Raw genomic sequence first — 16,276 nt, forward strand, 5'->3', positions numbered from 1 at the left:
CAGATGCATGGTGGAGAATCCACCACAACCCTTGGTAAATTGTTCCAATGGTTAATTATTCTCATTATTAAAAATGTATGCCTTATTTCCAGTCCAAATTTGTCTAGTTTCAGCTTCTATTCACTGGATCATGTTATGCCTTTCTCTGCTAGATTGAAAAGCCCATTATTAAATATTTGTTCCCCATGTAGCTATTTATCAACTATAATCAAGTCTCCTCTTAAATTTATCTTTGTTAAGCTAAATAGACTGAGTTTTTTGAGTCTATGGCAGGTTGTCTAACCCTTTCATAATTCTCGTGGTCCTTCTCCGAGCTGCCTCCAATTTAACAACACCCTTCCTGAATTGTGTACATGAAAACTGGACACAGGATTCCTCCAGTGGTCACCCCAGTGCCAAATAAAATAACCTCTCTACTCCTACCTGAGATTCCCGTGTACACATTCCAGGATCGGATCAACTCTTTTGGCCGCAGCATCGCACTGAGAGCTCACACTCAGCTGATTATGCACCACGACCCACAAAACTTTTTCACTTCTTAGATTCGTAGTTGTCAAGGCCAGAAGGGGCCCTTCTGATCAGCTCCAGCCTGTGCTATGCTGGGCTCAGGCTAGGCTCTCTCCCAGCCATGCCTGTAGCCAGCCCATATCTTGTAGGTCAGCCAGGACGGGCAGATCTTTTAGAAAAGAGACTGGTTGTGGATGTAGACTCCAGGTGATGGCAAATCCCCCATGCATAGGGAATCTGCCATGGGGGTGGGTGATCTATCTCGCTGTTAAAAATACGCATTTCCAGTTTGATTTCTTCTAAGATGGGTCTCCAGTCTCTGGTGCAAGAGCCTTCTCCACTGCAACCCCTGCCTCCTCATTGGTGTACCTCTCCTCCTCACCTGGGGCACAGACTAGAGGCCCTGATGGTTGTGGTGGTGAGGTGCACGGGGAGATATTCCAGGACAAGCTGGGACAGCGGCTGTGACTCTTGCCCCTCCTGCTATTCTGTTCCACCCTGCTGCATTGGCCAGGCTCTTCCTGGGCTCCCCCCGCCCTTGGCTAGGAACCAACCCTACCCTAGCCCAAGCAGAGGGTGAGAGGCAGCTGGTCTAGTGGGCAGGGACTCAGGATACCTGGGTTCTAGTTACTGTCCTGCTTGGTAACTGTGGCAGATCCCCTCCCCCTTGCCTCAGTTTCCCCGCCTTCCCTGCGTGGATTGTGGCAGGCCAGGGAGGGTCTCCCTCTGGCACAGCGGTACTCTGTTCCCTACTTCCCAGGCCAAAGGGCCCCAGCAGCCCGGCGGAGGAGCGAGTTCCAGGCCTGGCTTTCCGCGGGCGCGGTGGCGCAGCTGCGCGTTAACCACAAGCCTCCGGCGGGCGGGCAGCCGCTCCGGGCTGGGGTGGGGCCGAGGCTGCTCCCCGCCTCCGCCGCCGTCCCTGCCTCCTGCCTGCGAGAGTCCGCGCCGCACTTCCTGCGCTGCTGGGGCTGGCCGCGGCGGGGCGTGGGGACCTCCGAGCGCGGCGCCGGGTTGTAACGGGGTCCTGGTGAGTGGCGGGGCCGGGGCCGGGGCCGCTCCGGAGCGCGGCGGGGGGGATCGGGGCCGCCGGGGCTGTGGGGTCTCAGCTGTGCCCAGCCGGGCTCCGCGCCCTTGGGGAGGTGCCATGGGGCAGGGGCAGGTGGACGCGGTGCGGCGGGACCCCGGCCTCCCGCCTGCTGCCTTTCGAGCCAGGGACTCGAGAGCAGCCGGGCGCCGCCGCTCCCGGGGCCTCCGTGCAGGTGCTGGGGAGCGACAGGGCGGCCACTCCGCTGCCCAGGGCATGTGGGATGCTGCCTGCCCGCTTTCCCCGCCTGCGGGTATAAGAGGCTTTCTCCGCCCACGCAGGATCGGCCTGTGCGCTTATGTATCGCCTTGTGCTCTGCCCGGGTGGCACAGCCGGCTTCCCTCCTGCGCCCGCCGGGGAGCCGGCTGGGGGCCCTTCTCTCGGGCCGGCTGCGCCCGCCGGGGAGCCGGCTGGGGGCCCTTCTCTCGGGCCGGCTGCGCCCGCCGGGGAGCCGGCTGGGGGCCCTTCTCTCGGGCCGGCTGCGCCCGCCGGGGAGCCGGCTGGGGGCCCTTCTCTCGGGCCGGCTGCGCCCGCCGGGGAGCCGGCTGGGGGCCCTTCTCTCGGGCCGGCTGCGCCCGCCGGGGAGCGGGCCCCATCTACAAGCCTCTCTCCTTGCCCCCACTCAGATCTCTGAAATGCTGCAGCCAGCGGTTAGCTCCCCGCTCCCGGTGGGGGTGACCGGGCAATCGGGGACTTTTGTCTTGGGGGAGAAGTCCAGGATCCTCCCAGGAAGGGCTGTGGGTGCTGTGTCCTAGCCCTGTCCCATGGATAATGCAGAGGGTGGGGTTGGGCTGCAGCTCTGGGGACTTCAGGGTTGCAGCGCAGGGGGCTAGGCATGGACAGCGGCCTCCCTGTGGGCATAGGGGTGCAGGGCGTGGGGGGACCGGGGCTGTTGACTGTTCCCGGGTGGATGGGGGGATTTGCAGTGCCTCCATCCCCTGCTGCTCAGGAATGCGATGGTGCCAGGAGAGCAGAGCCTCCCTCCCCCACCCCTTTGTGGCAGGCAGGGGGATTCTGGGAAACCCAGAGGGTGAACTTCAGAAACAGACCAAGCCCAGAAACGTGCCTCCGTCCAGCCCCCTGGCTCACCTGGCGCTGGTCCGGTTCCAGGCTGTGTGTGGCCGGGGGGCTGGCAGCTCCGGCCGGCTACCGAGCTGCTCAGCAGTGAGATCAGAGGTGCTGGCGCTCTGGGCCCTGTCGCTGCCTGGGGGTTCTGGAAGCGTGGAAGGAGGTGGGCTAGGGATGATCCTGGGGACCCCAGGGAGAGAGATGCTCCCCACTTACCTTGCAGGAGGCCTGTGAGAGCCCAAGTCCTGAGGAATAGCCAGCCAGCTCTCTTGGTCTGATGGGGAACCACTGAGATCCCCGCTGTACCCGTGACTGGAGGTCTGCTTCCCTGCCATCCCGCCATGGCTCCACGCCCAGCCTTAGGGCCAGGCCCTTGCTTTGAGGTGGACCCAGGGCAGCCTGGATGCATGGCGCGCTGCTGAGATGGCAGCGGTGTGATTGGCATGCACTGTCGCGGTTGGCTGTGGGTTCTGGGCCCCGCTGGATTGGAGTGGCCAGGGCTTGGCTCTCAGTGCTATGAATCCAGGAGAGGGTGCAGGGCTTGTCCCCGCTGCACCACTCCTGGCACAGGCTGGCTCTGGCCATGGAGTCCTGGTAGGAGCCCACCTGGCAGCACCTGTGTTTGGACTGTGTCTGTAAGGCCAGGAAATCGGGGGTGGGGGGTCTTCTCCTCCGATCAGTTCCAGGTGCGTATTCCGCTTGCCTCCTGACCTCTGACTGAACTAACTGCCCTGACTTTGCCCTGTTGGCCCCACAGAGCGGCTGGGGCTGTGGGAGTGGCGGTCGGACAGGACGGCCCATCCCGGTCTGGCCTGCGGTGATACCTGTCGGCAGAGCTTGGGCGCAGAGCGGTCACCGCAGCTGGTATTTCCAGAAGGGCTCACTGTGCACTGATGGGCCAGATCTGAAGATAGGCTCAAATCTGGCTCAGTCTGGCACAGCCTGTGTTGGTGGGGCTGATGGGCGAGGGGCCAGCAGGACTCTCCAAGCCCTGGTGCATGAGCAGGGCTGGTGGCTAGGAAAAGCTCCGTTGTTTTTCTTGTGAACGGAACCCATTGGACCCGGGGTTGCTGGGAGACGCTAGCCCAGAGCCCCCTCCTGGAGCGGAGCAGAGCTGGCTGGGCGTAGCAGTGGTGTAGACAGGCCCCCTCCCCGGCCCTCCTGGCTCAGGTCTGCCCTTGGCGCAGGGCCCTCTGGCATCTCGGAGCAGTGGAGGATGGAGCGCCTTCCCTTATATGGTTTCCAGCCCTTGCATTTTCTTCCACCGGCGCTGGGTTTGTGGCTGTAATTGCCGGACCCACGCGGGCTCCAGCTTTCATGCCGCTCGCTCACTCGTAGGCCGGCAGGGCTGGAAACCCAGGCGCAGGGGAGTTGCCACTGCAGCTGTGGGGATGGCTCCCCCTTCGGTCCAAGACCCCCTGCTCCCTGGCTGGGCTCCGGGAGACAGCTGCTTTCCCAAGTGCCGGCTTCCCCTCCCCCACGGCAGGCCAGCCATGGGAAAGCACCTGGGGCGGGCAGCGCCTTGCTCAGAGTTTCCTGTGCAGAATGTCTGATGGGCTGGTGAGAGAGGCTCCTTCCTGCAGGCCAGAGAACTGAGGGCTGGGCCTGCTCCCGCTTGGCTCTGCTCCCTGCCTGTCCTGGGCCCCCTTCCCCTCCCAATGTCCCAGCCCGGCTACTCCCAGGTGTTTGTGCCTGCAACCTGGGAATGGATCCCAGGGCAGATCCCACCACTGCTAGCCGACAGGCAGCTGCTGTCCCCGCCAGCACGCCCTCCCCTGGGCAGGTTGCTGTGCTGGAGAAGCACCACTCCTGGTGAAGGCCAGATTGGGCTCTGGCTCTGAAGCCCGTGGGGCTGACAGGGGCTAGGGCTCCCTGGCCCCGTGGTGCTTGGGCACATCGTCTCATTCCCCAGCTGCGGGCCTCTCCTCTGCCTCCGGCCGAGCAGTGACAAATCAGCCCCTGGCCACCTCCGCAGCTGGGAGACGTGCACGCAGGCCCCCAGCTGCCGGAGCCAGCCCCTCGCAGAGACTGCAGGCTCCCCATGAGCTCATCCCGCTGCATGAAAATACCAGCTGTTCCCTCTATGAGAGCAGCCCCCCCACCGCAGCGCCAATCACTGGGAGTTAACTCACTGCAGTCCCCCTACACACTCCCCCTCGGGTCATGCTGAGCCCCAGAGCTGTGGGCTCCCCCCGGCCACCTTGCCCGGCCTTAGCACCCCTCCCCCTTTAGCTGAGCCGGCTTGCTGCCGTGTGCTGAATGGGGCACGCGTGGGCTAGGCTGGCTCAGAGCTGTAGCGTTGATGGGATTCTTTCCAAGTCCAGGACGTCCCTGTGTTCAGGGTGCTTGTGTCTGGGTTGTTCAGGGGTTCTGGTGCCGCCAGCAGCAGCCCCTCCCTGGCCAGCGCCTGGTAGGGTTTATTTATTGGAGAAATGCATTGGAGCCTGCAGGGCTCTGAGCTGGGTCCTATTCCTGGCCCTTCTGCTGGCCTGTGGGGTGACCTTGGCCAGCCATTTCCCCTCCCACCCTCTGTCTGTCTAGCTGTTCAGGGCAGGGACTGTCACCGTGTGTCTCTGCAGCACTCGGCACAACGGGGTCCTGATCTCAGCTGGGGCAGGGCCTGTCTCTTCCTGCGGGCCTGGGTAGCACCTGGCACAGCAGGGTCCTGATCTCAGCTGGGGTCAGAGAATTTCTCACTGCAGTGCCTGGCACAACAGGGCCCTGATCTCAGCTGAGGTTTCTAAGCATTCACACATGTAACTACTACTAATTATGACTGTAAGATTATTGGCTGAAATTTCGCAGGGCCATGGGGAGTCGGGTGCCCGGCTCAATGGGTGATGAAAAGGAGCTGGATCTGGGTGCTTGACTCCCTGACGCTCCTGTGCCCAGCTTGGCTGTGGCTCCCCCAAGGTGGCAGAAGGCAGGGGCCAGGTGCTGTGAAGGGACTAGTGTTGCTGAGCTGATGCCAGGGTGCTGCGTGCTGGGGCTTGGAGCCCGGTATTGTGAGAGGGGCAAGTGCTGCCTTTAACTGGGCTGAGCTCAAAGGGCAGGGAGTTTTGGTGTGTGGCTGTATAATATCAGAGCACGTCCCTTTAAGTCCTTTAGCCGGTGCCAGGTTTCTCCGGTAATGTTTTCCCACGGCGAGCACGGGAAGTGGGAGAGGCAGGGCTGAGGGTTGTGTCTTTGGTGCTGCCAGGCGGAGGGCTGCAGACCCAGGGCTGGCTTCCCTCTTGCACCGCTGGCTCTTGCAGCCTTGCTGTGCCAGGCCTGGCACCATGGCTTTGCTTCCCTGTTGCTTGTTCTCGGCTTCCCACTCCAGCCACGTGCCCAGCGCCAGGGCGAGTGCCGGCAGCTGTGCTCCGCCTCCTGTATCTCAGCCTGGTCTCTGAGGCTACCCCATGTTCTGAGGGTCTGGGCTGCCAGGGCAGGAGCTGGGGGGGAACGCACATCCCGGGGTTATTGTGAGCCCTGCACCGGTCCCGGCTGTGATCGGAAAGCCGAGGTGAGCGGCAGGGTGCTGTCTGGGACGGCTGGGCTCCAGAGGGGCCACAGGGAGCTGGGCGGCACATCCCTCCCCCCTGACTCCAGCCCTAGGATGGGCTCAGGCTGCCCAATTCCAACAGGGCTCTCCTGCCCCTGCAGAGGGACCCAGCAGCGATGGGCCCTCAGGGCTGTTCCCAGGGTGGCTGTGGGTCTTGCAGCGGAGAGCTGGCAGAGTCTCCTTGCTACCTTGGGGTTCCCCTGGCCCTGCAGCATCTGACCACCTCACAGTGGCTTGGCCCTCTGTGGTGAGGGAGGGGCTAGCCTCAGCTTGCAGAGCCAAGGCACCAGGCAGGTGAAGGAACTTGCCCCAAGTTGGTAGCAGAGCTGGGAATTGAACTCAGGCATTCTGCATGCCAGTCTCCCTGCTTGATAGACCCCCTGGGCTGGTGGGGTGGCTTCTGCCCTCTGCCCCACGGTGACAGCCTCAAGGAGACACGTGGGCGTTCAGCTGTGTTCACTGAACACTGGCTGCATCTGCCCACTGCTGGGTTCTACAACACAGAGCCTGCTAGTGGGCTCCCAAAGTATTTAAAGGGGTACTGCCCAATTCCTCTTCACTCCCAGCAGTCTGGGAGCATAACATAGTGAAATCTCATTCCATGGGCGAGTTAGTGCTCAAAAGGTGAGGGAGGGGTCAACTGATTCTTAAAAATCTACAGAACCGTGGTTTCAATGGTGTCACCATCTGTGACATGGGGTGGGGGCTTGCTTCTCCCCCGGCTCCCAGCTCCAGGTTCTCTGGTTGGTGGAAATGTTGATGACCCAGTGTTGTCAGAAATGAGTCGAGCTGGGGATCGTTCGAAAGCCCTTTCTCCCATGGACATATGGTACCAAACCTGACAAACCTAGGACAATGATGTAGATCTACAGTCGAGAGAATGGTTAATGATCAATGTAGATTTTAGTTATACTTGAACTCAGGGGTGTCTTGATGGTACATAAAAAAGACATTGATCTTTGGTCATTCTAGGGGAGTTGGCCTTGACATAAACTCGTAGGACTGGAAGGGACCTAAAGAGGTCATCTAGTCCAGTCCCCTGCACTCAAAGCAGGACTAAGTATAGACACGTAGGACTGCAAACGTTTATTCCCCAAAGTCCTCATCAGTGTTATCTCCTTCCAGCACGCTGCTAGTAGACACTTTGTCACGCTGATCCTTGTCCGTGACGCACTCGCACGGCTCCATACAGGGCAGGCTGCTGGCCAAACATCTGCCGGGCAGTGTGCATCTGGTCTTTGCATCCGAGTATTTGGTTGGCTGAAGGATTGATTTGGCAGCACACGAAAGTGGTGTGATCAATCCATCCATGCCGGATAGGGGAGGGTAGTTTTGAATGTGCTTGGCCATCCTGGAGTCATTCCACTGCTTGATCATTTGCCCTCTTGATAAACAAATACATTGTTGGTGGTGATTTTTCTCTGCTTCTTGATAAACATCCATCTGCAAGCTCCATAACGTTGGTCTTCAAATGATAATCTTGGCATACAAACCGCTCCCGTGCACTTATGGTCTCATCGGTCTTTCTCAGCCATTCTGAACACCTCCAGAGCGAGGAGAGAGTCTTCGGAGGCTGAATCAAATGCCTTCCAGGAAGATAATTTGCTCTTTCCAGGCAGCCTTCCAGGAGCGTCACATCCTGAAAGGGCGTGGAAACCTGGCAGTGGGTGGTATTAATGGTCCGATTGATAAGGGCGCATCTCTGAGAGATATCCAGCGATTCTGTTCCCCAGCAACAGGCACAAAACCGGCATCTTGCAGATATTTTGAGTAACGTCTCTCTGAGAGCACTGGAACATCTGTGTCCTGTGTAAAATCGGGAGTTTAGTAGGGCCTTGCTCCATTGCAGGGATGGCAGGCAAGGTATTTGAGTGTCAGCTGCCTCATGAGACCTACGGAAAAACTCCTCTGAGTAGTGCAAGGCAGCAACTTTATTGCACCATGCAATGGCAAAATTCTTCCAGCAGTTCTTTGGATGCTGAAGCATTTTCCCTGCAAGGTGTGCAGTTAACTCCTCCTTCGTGCTGGTACCACACAGTAGCTTCTGCATTGTGACGCTGGAGATGTTTGTGGAGTCAGTGATTTTTTTATTGGACAGGTGCGCTGCTCTTCTGTCTGGTAATATTTCTAATGGATTCCTCTGCGTATGTGTCGAACATGAGGTGGACTTTGTCATAGATCCAGTATCTTCCTGGTAGCCTCCTAATGAAGTGTACCTTTGCCATGCCATCTGCGATTGCTACCCTGGAAGTCCTCCGCTGCCACAAGGTACAAGATGTGTGTTAGTTTGCTTTTTGCCTGGCACGTATGCATTGTTCTGTCACATTCAAACATTGATCCTGGTACCATGGAGAACTTGTACTTTCCAAAGTCTCATGTAGGATCAGCATCATGCTGAGATCCGGACATGACCAGGAGACGAACAAACAGCAACCTCTCTGCGGTTAGCTCTTTAATAGTTCCTGCCACCTTCACTCTGACTTTTTTCTTTGCATTCAAACGCACCTTTAGGCTTCTTGATTGGAGCCTGTAGATTGACACAGCCTTGGATAATTCTTTGGGTTTTGAAAGCTTCAAAACCCAAAGTATCCGCTCTGGCATCTGTAGCTACCTCATTGCTGAAGACTGCTTTCGTTGTGATATTAATGTACTTCAGTCCATCAGACTCAAATGGGTTGCCAGTGCATGTAAGTTCCTCCTGTAGCTTTAAAATTGCCCCTTTGTGGCATCTAATAATCTAGCTGGCGCTTGGTTACTTGTGGGGAAGCTATCCCAGCAGTTCTTACTGTTTTGTTCCAAATTCGATGGAGTTCTAGGGTTGTCAGGAAAAACCGGGAAAGATCATTTGGCTGCTGTGTTATGCCCACCAACCCCCTAGTGACTTCCATTGCTCTGTTTTCATATTCTAGGGCTTCGTCTGAACCAAGGGCCCAGAGGGGATCTGCTGACCTTTTGACAGCCCAATTTCCCTTGCTGGAATTCCTCTGCTATGTCATAGTCAGGCTTTTCTATACCTCTTGTTTCAGCAAGGAACTACGCAATCTCATCGCAGAATAGTTGGTTACACCTAAAGCAAAAATGTGTTTTGCAAAGTCTTCCAGTGCTTTGAGGTGCAAATTGCAATGAGCAGTCCTGACAGGTTGAATAAAGCGCAGCGAAGACTCAACCATCTTCATGTGTCTCCACGCCATCCTGAAAGTTGGCTTTGTCACTGATTGCTTGATCCGTTCTGTGCTATTGCAGCTTTCCATTGCGTGCAACAGGTCATTGAGAGCTGGATGTGGGGAACTGGTCTTGCAAGTCCTGTCCCCTTTGGGGAGTGACTTCAAACACATCAGATTGCTTTCCAGAGAAGATATCTAGGTAGCATTTTTGAAGGGCAGCGAGTGTTTACGTGCATGCAAGAATTTGGTTCACAGTAACTGTCACTGCGCCGAGTCCCCGAGAGCTCAACAAAGGAGCCGACTGCACGTGTCACTGTGACTGATATGTGCGATTTGCCAGGACATAGAATCCACTGTCAATGAAGATTGTTGGGGGCATTATTAGCTGTTGGACAGGCCTGTAAAGGCCCATGTCTAGTGTGTCACCACATTTTGATTCAGTTCCGCAGATCTATTTGCTCACGCATTCCAGCAGCACAGAAAACCTGCACTTCTTATAAGTAAGGTGCCACGGAGCATTGTGTTTAACCAGGTCCCTCCATGGTGGTATTCTCCATGAGTTCATCAACTAGTCAGTGTTCTTCGTCTCCCCGTTGGTAACTAAAGGTGATCAAGCCCAAAGTAAAACCAAGGATTTTGTAATACATTACCTTGGGATTGTAATTAATTCACAGTCTGGAACTGTGGGCATACCATTTGTGGATGGAGTCCAGTAATTTCTGTCTGGAAGCTGATCTCTTAACCAGCACCTCATTACAACTCTTTTGGCATAATAAACCAAACTGGATAATCAATATCACTGCTTTGCCATCGTTGGCAAAAAAGAAGCCATTCAACTTAAAGCCCCCCGTCCACTTGTAGTTCTCTGTAATGTTAAAAAAATTAACCGGGTCTCCTGTTCTATGCATTAACTGATCACGCAGGACTGTCGGTCGAGGGCCCCCATTTACCTTCGCAAGGGCTGCGGGTTTGACAGGCCAGTGCTAAAGTATAATTTAAAAACACCTTGATTTTTAAACCTTTTCTGGAATACAGAGCTGCCTCATTGTTCTAGGCTTGTCAGGTTTGGTATCATCGGGCTTGGGGGAGAAAGGGATTTTGAATGATCCCAAACGCGACTCATTTCCAATGACATTGTATCAACAAAATTTCCACCAACCAGACGACCTGGAGCTGCAGGAGGGTGCAGTGAGTCTCTCTCTCTCTCTCTCTCACACACACACAGCCATGCCACAGAGGGTGACACCATTGAAATTATGGTTCTGTAGGGTTTTTTTAAAAATTAATCAGGTGATGCCTCCCTTACCTTTCTATCGTGAACTTGCCCGTGGAATTACGCATGCCCCTGACTAAGGGGCATTCCCCTGGGTGTGGTGGGAGGAAGCAGAGATCTGTGGCTGTATTGTCCAGCACCTGTCCTTGGTTCTGTCTGAGGCCTGGGTTGGGGAGAGCTGTCTTGGAGCGGAGCAGGGGAGGCTCTAGGGGGTGTATCCCCTGGCTCTCTGGGTTGGAAGGGGAGGCCAGTCTGAGCGACTGTTTCGGGGGCTGTGAAGCAGCAGAGAGGGGGGAGTGTTGACCTGGGAATGTGGCAGGGGAGTTTCACTGGGGATGGGAGACCTGAGAGCATGTCACCTGAGCCGGGAGGGGGAGGTAACAACTCTGCCTGGGAAACTGGACAAAAGCTACAGGAGAGAGCCTGCTGGGGGGGTTTTGGTTTCAGTTTGGTGCTGGGTGAAGGAACCCAGGGAACCCCAGTTCTGGGGTCTAAGCTCCCTGCCCCCGCAGAAGGATTTGCCTGAGGGGTCCTGGTTGTACCCCCAAGCTCTGTTTTAGACTGTGTTCCTATTGTCCAATAAACCTTCCGTTTTACTGGCTGGCTGAGAGTTGCAGTGAATCCCAGGAAGAGGGGTGCAGGCCCCGGACTCCCCCACACTCCGTGACAGCGGCTCTTTCCAGGCCGGGCTGCATTTCAAAGTGGCGCCTCCTGGGTTTAAAGTTGGGTCTAATCTGGTGGTTGAGGAGGTTGCAGGGAGAAAATCTGCCACGTGCTTCCTGGGGGAGCGTTGGCGGGGGTTAGAGTAAGAGGATAAAGGCTCTCACTGCCCCGCTGACAGGGAGGGACGCTCAGGGATGGGCAGCAGGGAGAGTGCCAGTGGGGCTGTACATAGCCGGGGAGGCACGGCTCCTCCAGCGAGTGGCGACGTTCCCCCCCGGCAGGACCATAATCTCAGGCCATTGTGCTGAGCAGATTAGTGCATCTTGGAAGGACAGCAGGGCTGGGGTGGACCTAGCACTTGGTGGGTGGCATTTAGAGGCAAGCCGCAAAGACTACTGAAGCACAAATCCCCTCCAATGGGAACGGCCCCAGCCCCCCAGGTGTCAGTAATGGTAATCCATCGTGCTTTTCAGCCATTGATCTCAAAACCCTTCACAGAGCAGGTCAGTATCTTTATCCCCATTTTACAGATGTTGGAAACTGAAGGGGGCAGGGACTTGCCCGAGGTTACCCAGCAGGCTGGTGGCGGAGTCAGGAATAGAACCCAAGTCTCCCGAGGTCCAGTCCAGGGCTCTAGCCACTGAGCTGCAGAGAGATGCTTTGAATTCCAGTCCCAGCTCCAGTTTGCCTGTCCCCTTCCCTCTGCCACTTCCGCTCTGCAAACCCTGGGGCTGTTGCCTGAGATTCAGCAGGCAGCGTTAGATGCAGGGCTCTGATTTAAGGCTGGGGGGGACAGGTGCATGGCAAAGGCTGTGGCTTTGTTTGGAGAGATCGACAGTGTCTATTAAGTGCAGGAGGGATCAGGGTCTGAAGCTGGGTTCCGACGTGCTACCTCTCCGAGGAGCGTATCCTGGGACTCCCACCCGGGCCGGGGGTTCAGCCCCGTTCAGGGGCAGAGTCAAGCTGGGAGTGGAGCCGGGGCAGGGCTGGTTTGGGCTCTGCCCCGGGGGAAGTGGAATTAGCCGGAGGCTGCTGGCACAAGCGTGGAGGCTCACACGGTTGGTCGGCAAAGGGTGAGTGGCAGCAGCAGCGTCCACAAAGATTGGTTCCTGAGTCGGCCCCTGCCCTGTGTTTATGGTCTCTCGCTCCAGCCCTGCCGATGGGCAGCGTGCCCTCGCTAGAGCCTCTCGGGAAGCCTCCGGCTGAGGTGCTTTGCCAGGCCCTGCCCTGCTGGGGGGAGCGATGGTGAGAGCGCTGGTGGTGCCGCAGTACCCCATGCCCCCTCCCCGCTCAGAGCAGTGTGACGTCCTGTGCCTTGCACGTGCCAACTCCCCCAGCCCTGCTGCCTCTGCTGGGGCAGGGCAACCGGACCATGGAGGCGAAGGTCCCTTCTGCCCCTGCCTTGGCTGGGAAGAGTGGTACAACCCCGGGCTGCTGCCAGCATGCCTAGCTCCTAATAGAGAGGGACCCTCGTGGCTGTGGCCTGCGGCAGTTTCTCCTCCAATGGCCAGCAGCAAGATCTTGCTGGACCACCAAACGCCAGCTGGCACCCCTGGGCGTCCCCCAACAGGCGGAGACTCTGGCAGATAGATCGTGCTCCACGTGGGCTGGCACGGGGAGAGGAATCTGGGTGCTTGAGGGCCACTGGCTTCAGCTGCTGCTCGAGAGGAGAAACCTCTGTCTGTGACGCCCAAGGGAGAGACTAGAATAGCCTGATGGCCAGCAGCGGACAGGGGTAGTCCAGAGTTCAATAGGGATTTGACTAACTGATCGAGGAAGGGATATTGGACCTCCCGCTTCGGGGCTTTAGCTGATCGCCGGCTGTGAGACCAGACTGAGCGCTGTGTGGGGAGCAGGTTATTCTGCAGTAGCCACTCCACGGATCCTACGCCTCCTACCTGCTGCTGCCGGGATGCTGGGCTGAATGGACCACGGCCCAGTCTGACAATTCCCCTGTTCCCAGCTGTCTCCGCCACCCAAAGACCCTTTAAAAGGACCTGATTTTTTTTGAGAGGTGGGTGCTCAGCAGTCTGAGAATCGGGCCCCCCTGAAATCCCTGGCCTGCGCTCCCTGCCCTGCCAATCAGTGAGCAATGCAGAGAATGTGAGACGCCAGCAGAATGTACTTCTGAATAACACTTTTATCAGCCTCTTCTCCAGGAGGCGAGTGCTCTTTAGCTTCAAAGCCTCTTCCTAGCCACTCACATGCTGACTGTGTTAACCGCTTCCCTGCCAAATGGCACTGGGCATGCTGCTTGGATGGGTGACCTCCCACTGTTCTGCTGGCATTGTCCATAGGGGCCATTCTTCCTGCTGGACCAGTGGCTTAGCATGATGGGAGGCAGTGGGGTGGAATGGATGGGTGGGAAGCCAGAACCTGGCTCTGCCAGTGACCTTGGGCAAGTCCATTGGTCTCCCCGTGCCTCGGTTTCCCCCTTCCACCCTTTGTCTATTTAGCTCTTCACCCAGCTCTGGACTGAGGTGGGTACATGCTGTGATGTCTGGAGGTGCTATGCTGCAGGTGAGATGTAAATAAGGTCATTAAAGATCCCACATCACTTCTCACAAGCACAGGGCGTAGGCTTCAGTGTCCTAAATAATTACGTTCCACCAGCCTGAGTTCTGAGCCCATGGTGGTGGGTTCACACAGTTTGTCTTTTCTCTTTATAAGCAGCACCTACTTGCTATGGCTGGAGGCGCTAAATAATTTTCCAAGCCATTCCCGTTGGAGCATCCTCTGCTCCTTTACTGTAGTGTTGCTCTGTGTTAAGCAGCTACCACGTTCCAGCCCAGAAGTGGTCACATATCAGTGACAGAGACAGTGCTCCCCACGTGCGGCATGTCTGTCAGGTGGCTCCATTTGCAAAGCACTCTGGGCTGGTACAGCTGTGCGTCTGGGGGTGTTTTCATGTTGTGGGCTGCATCTCCGAGGGTACGTCTTCGCCGCAGAGGTAGCGGGAGGCCGCCTAGCTGGAGTGAGAGCAGCCTCACTGCGCAGTAACAGGGGGCTTGCTGTGTCCACACTGACACTCGTGTGGGGCGCTAGGCCCCCTGGGGTTGTATCTGGGGCTCTCTGTGCTGCAGAAAGCTGAGCCGCTCTATGCATTCTTTCCCAGTGAATTGTCCTTTCCGGGCACGTGGGGAGGAATTGTGGGATAGCTTGGGAGGACTAGCCTGGCTTGCAGTGTGGTCATGTTAGCAGCGGATGCGCTGTGTGCTCGAGTGTTCCCTCGTCCCTGGGAGGGGCCAGCTGGTGTGGGGTAACCGCACCAGGCGCTGGAGGGAAGGGGGTTAGCGTGTGGATGGGACTCGAGCTAGGGGCAGTGCTCTTGTGAACTCTGCAGGGACGACAAGCCCCAAGACAGATCTTCTCAGAAACTGCTTCCTTCCCCCAGCGGCTCCTTTGCTTGGCCACGTGAATGAGAAGCGATATTAGGGTGGCACTGAGGTTCGCAGATACACCCGGGATCCCTGCGATGTGCCATTTCGGGGCTGTGCTGCACTTCCAGGGACATGGATTGATGTTTCCTGGTTTCCTTCCCACACCCTCCAATTCTGTAATCCCTCTGGCCCGCGCCACGGTTCGGCTCTCCTCCCGCGTCCGTGCCACGGCTCTGATTTGGGGCCTCGCCGCCAGAGGCAAGTCTGACTGAGTTCTGGCCTTGGGGCAGAGAGGTGATGCGCTGGCATGGGCTGTTGGAGGTCAGTCCACCCAAGCCCCAGGCTGAAGGTTCCGGGGCAGGGCAGCATGCCCATGGCGTGCTCAGGAGTGCCCGGAGGAATCCAGCACTGTGGGAATGGCAGTACCAGCCATCATTCCACCCCGGCACTGTGCGTTCCTAGCTAAGGTGGATGCTCACCCGCTCCCGGCTGTCCTGCCTGGGGCTGGGTGCGGCTCCCCGCCCCTCGTGGCTGTCATTTGCATGGAAGCTGTCATTTGCATGGGAGGCTGTCATTTGCATGGAGGGGGGGGGCTCGGTTGTGTGCTGGGGGCTTCCTGCTGCCATCCAGGGAATGCTTGGAGCCTCAGCATGCTACGGGATGTGCGGGCCAGGCCGTGTCACAGCTGGTCCCTCGCAGGAATCCCTGTGATGGTGCAGTAAGCTTGGCAAAGAAAGCTTGCGCCCTTTCCAGAAGTGGCTGCATCTCAGTGCTGGGGTGAGGATCCCTGTATGGTTGCTGGGGCAGATTTTCCTGTTCTTTTCATGCTATACAAAAGGACCGGAGGTTGACTGCGAACATCTAGCTGGCCCTCCCAACCAGTGGGGGGAATCCCCTCCCCACAGCCCCTCATATGTGGGGCATGCCATGGCGTGGAAGAGCATGGCATGGGTGCACATTGGCAATCCCTGGCTGGCACCCATGTTGCACTAGTTTGTGCCCGGGGCTGGGAAGAGAATCAGTTGGCCTGTGACCAGCTCCTCCCTACCACATACGTCCCTCACCCATCTCGCTGCCTCTGGGCTGCCTGGGATCTGTGGGCACTGGCAGGGCTCCCACGGAAGCTCAATTCTTGGACCAAAGTGAGGGAATGAAATTGAAGCCCAGGAGAGCTCTCACCCAAGCAGAGCTGGGAAAGGGGCCTGAACTTCCCAGGAGCCTGGGGGTGGAGGGTGGGTTTGCAGATGAGCCTGTCCCTTCTGGAGTGGACACTGCTGTTGAAAGGTCTGGGGTGGGCAGGAGGTGCAGCGTGTGGCTCTGAGACGAGAGCTGTGTGGTTTCCATGCTACTCTCCTCAAGGGTTTCTGTAGTGCCCATCGCCACAGCAACCGAGTGCTTCCTGGGGAAACTGAGTCTATGTTGGCAGGTCCCTGCAGGGGCGTGGTCCTCTTCTCCTTTCCTTGGCTATGGGGGCCCTGCTGGACGGAGCTGGGTCCTGACCCACAGCTGCCTTTGCAGAGGACTGAGGCTGTGAACTAGCTGTGGAGGTGTGGGGCAGCTGTTAGATGCCGGAGGGTGGCTGGCTGCTTGCTG

The 16,276-nt window shown here is 57.5% G+C and overlaps 1 long non-coding RNA gene across 1 annotated transcript; it reads left to right on the forward strand.

Annotated features, from left to right (window-relative positions):
• The first annotated feature begins 1,215 nt into the window (after positions 1-1,215).
• Positions 1,216-9,190, forward strand: LOC144930638 (uncharacterized). Its single transcript, XR_013635894.1, has 3 exons — positions 1,216-1,534; positions 8,302-8,471; positions 9,113-9,190. It is a non-coding gene; the product is annotated as an uncharacterized LOC144930638 (long non-coding RNA).
• The last annotated feature ends 7,086 nt before the right edge of the window (positions 9,191-16,276 follow it).

This window comes from Lepidochelys kempii, chromosome 6 (assembly GCF_965140285.1).
Source record: "Lepidochelys kempii isolate rLepKem1 chromosome 6, rLepKem1.hap1, whole genome shotgun sequence".
Classification (NCBI taxonomy): domain Eukaryota; kingdom Metazoa; phylum Chordata; order Testudines; family Cheloniidae; genus Lepidochelys; species Lepidochelys kempii.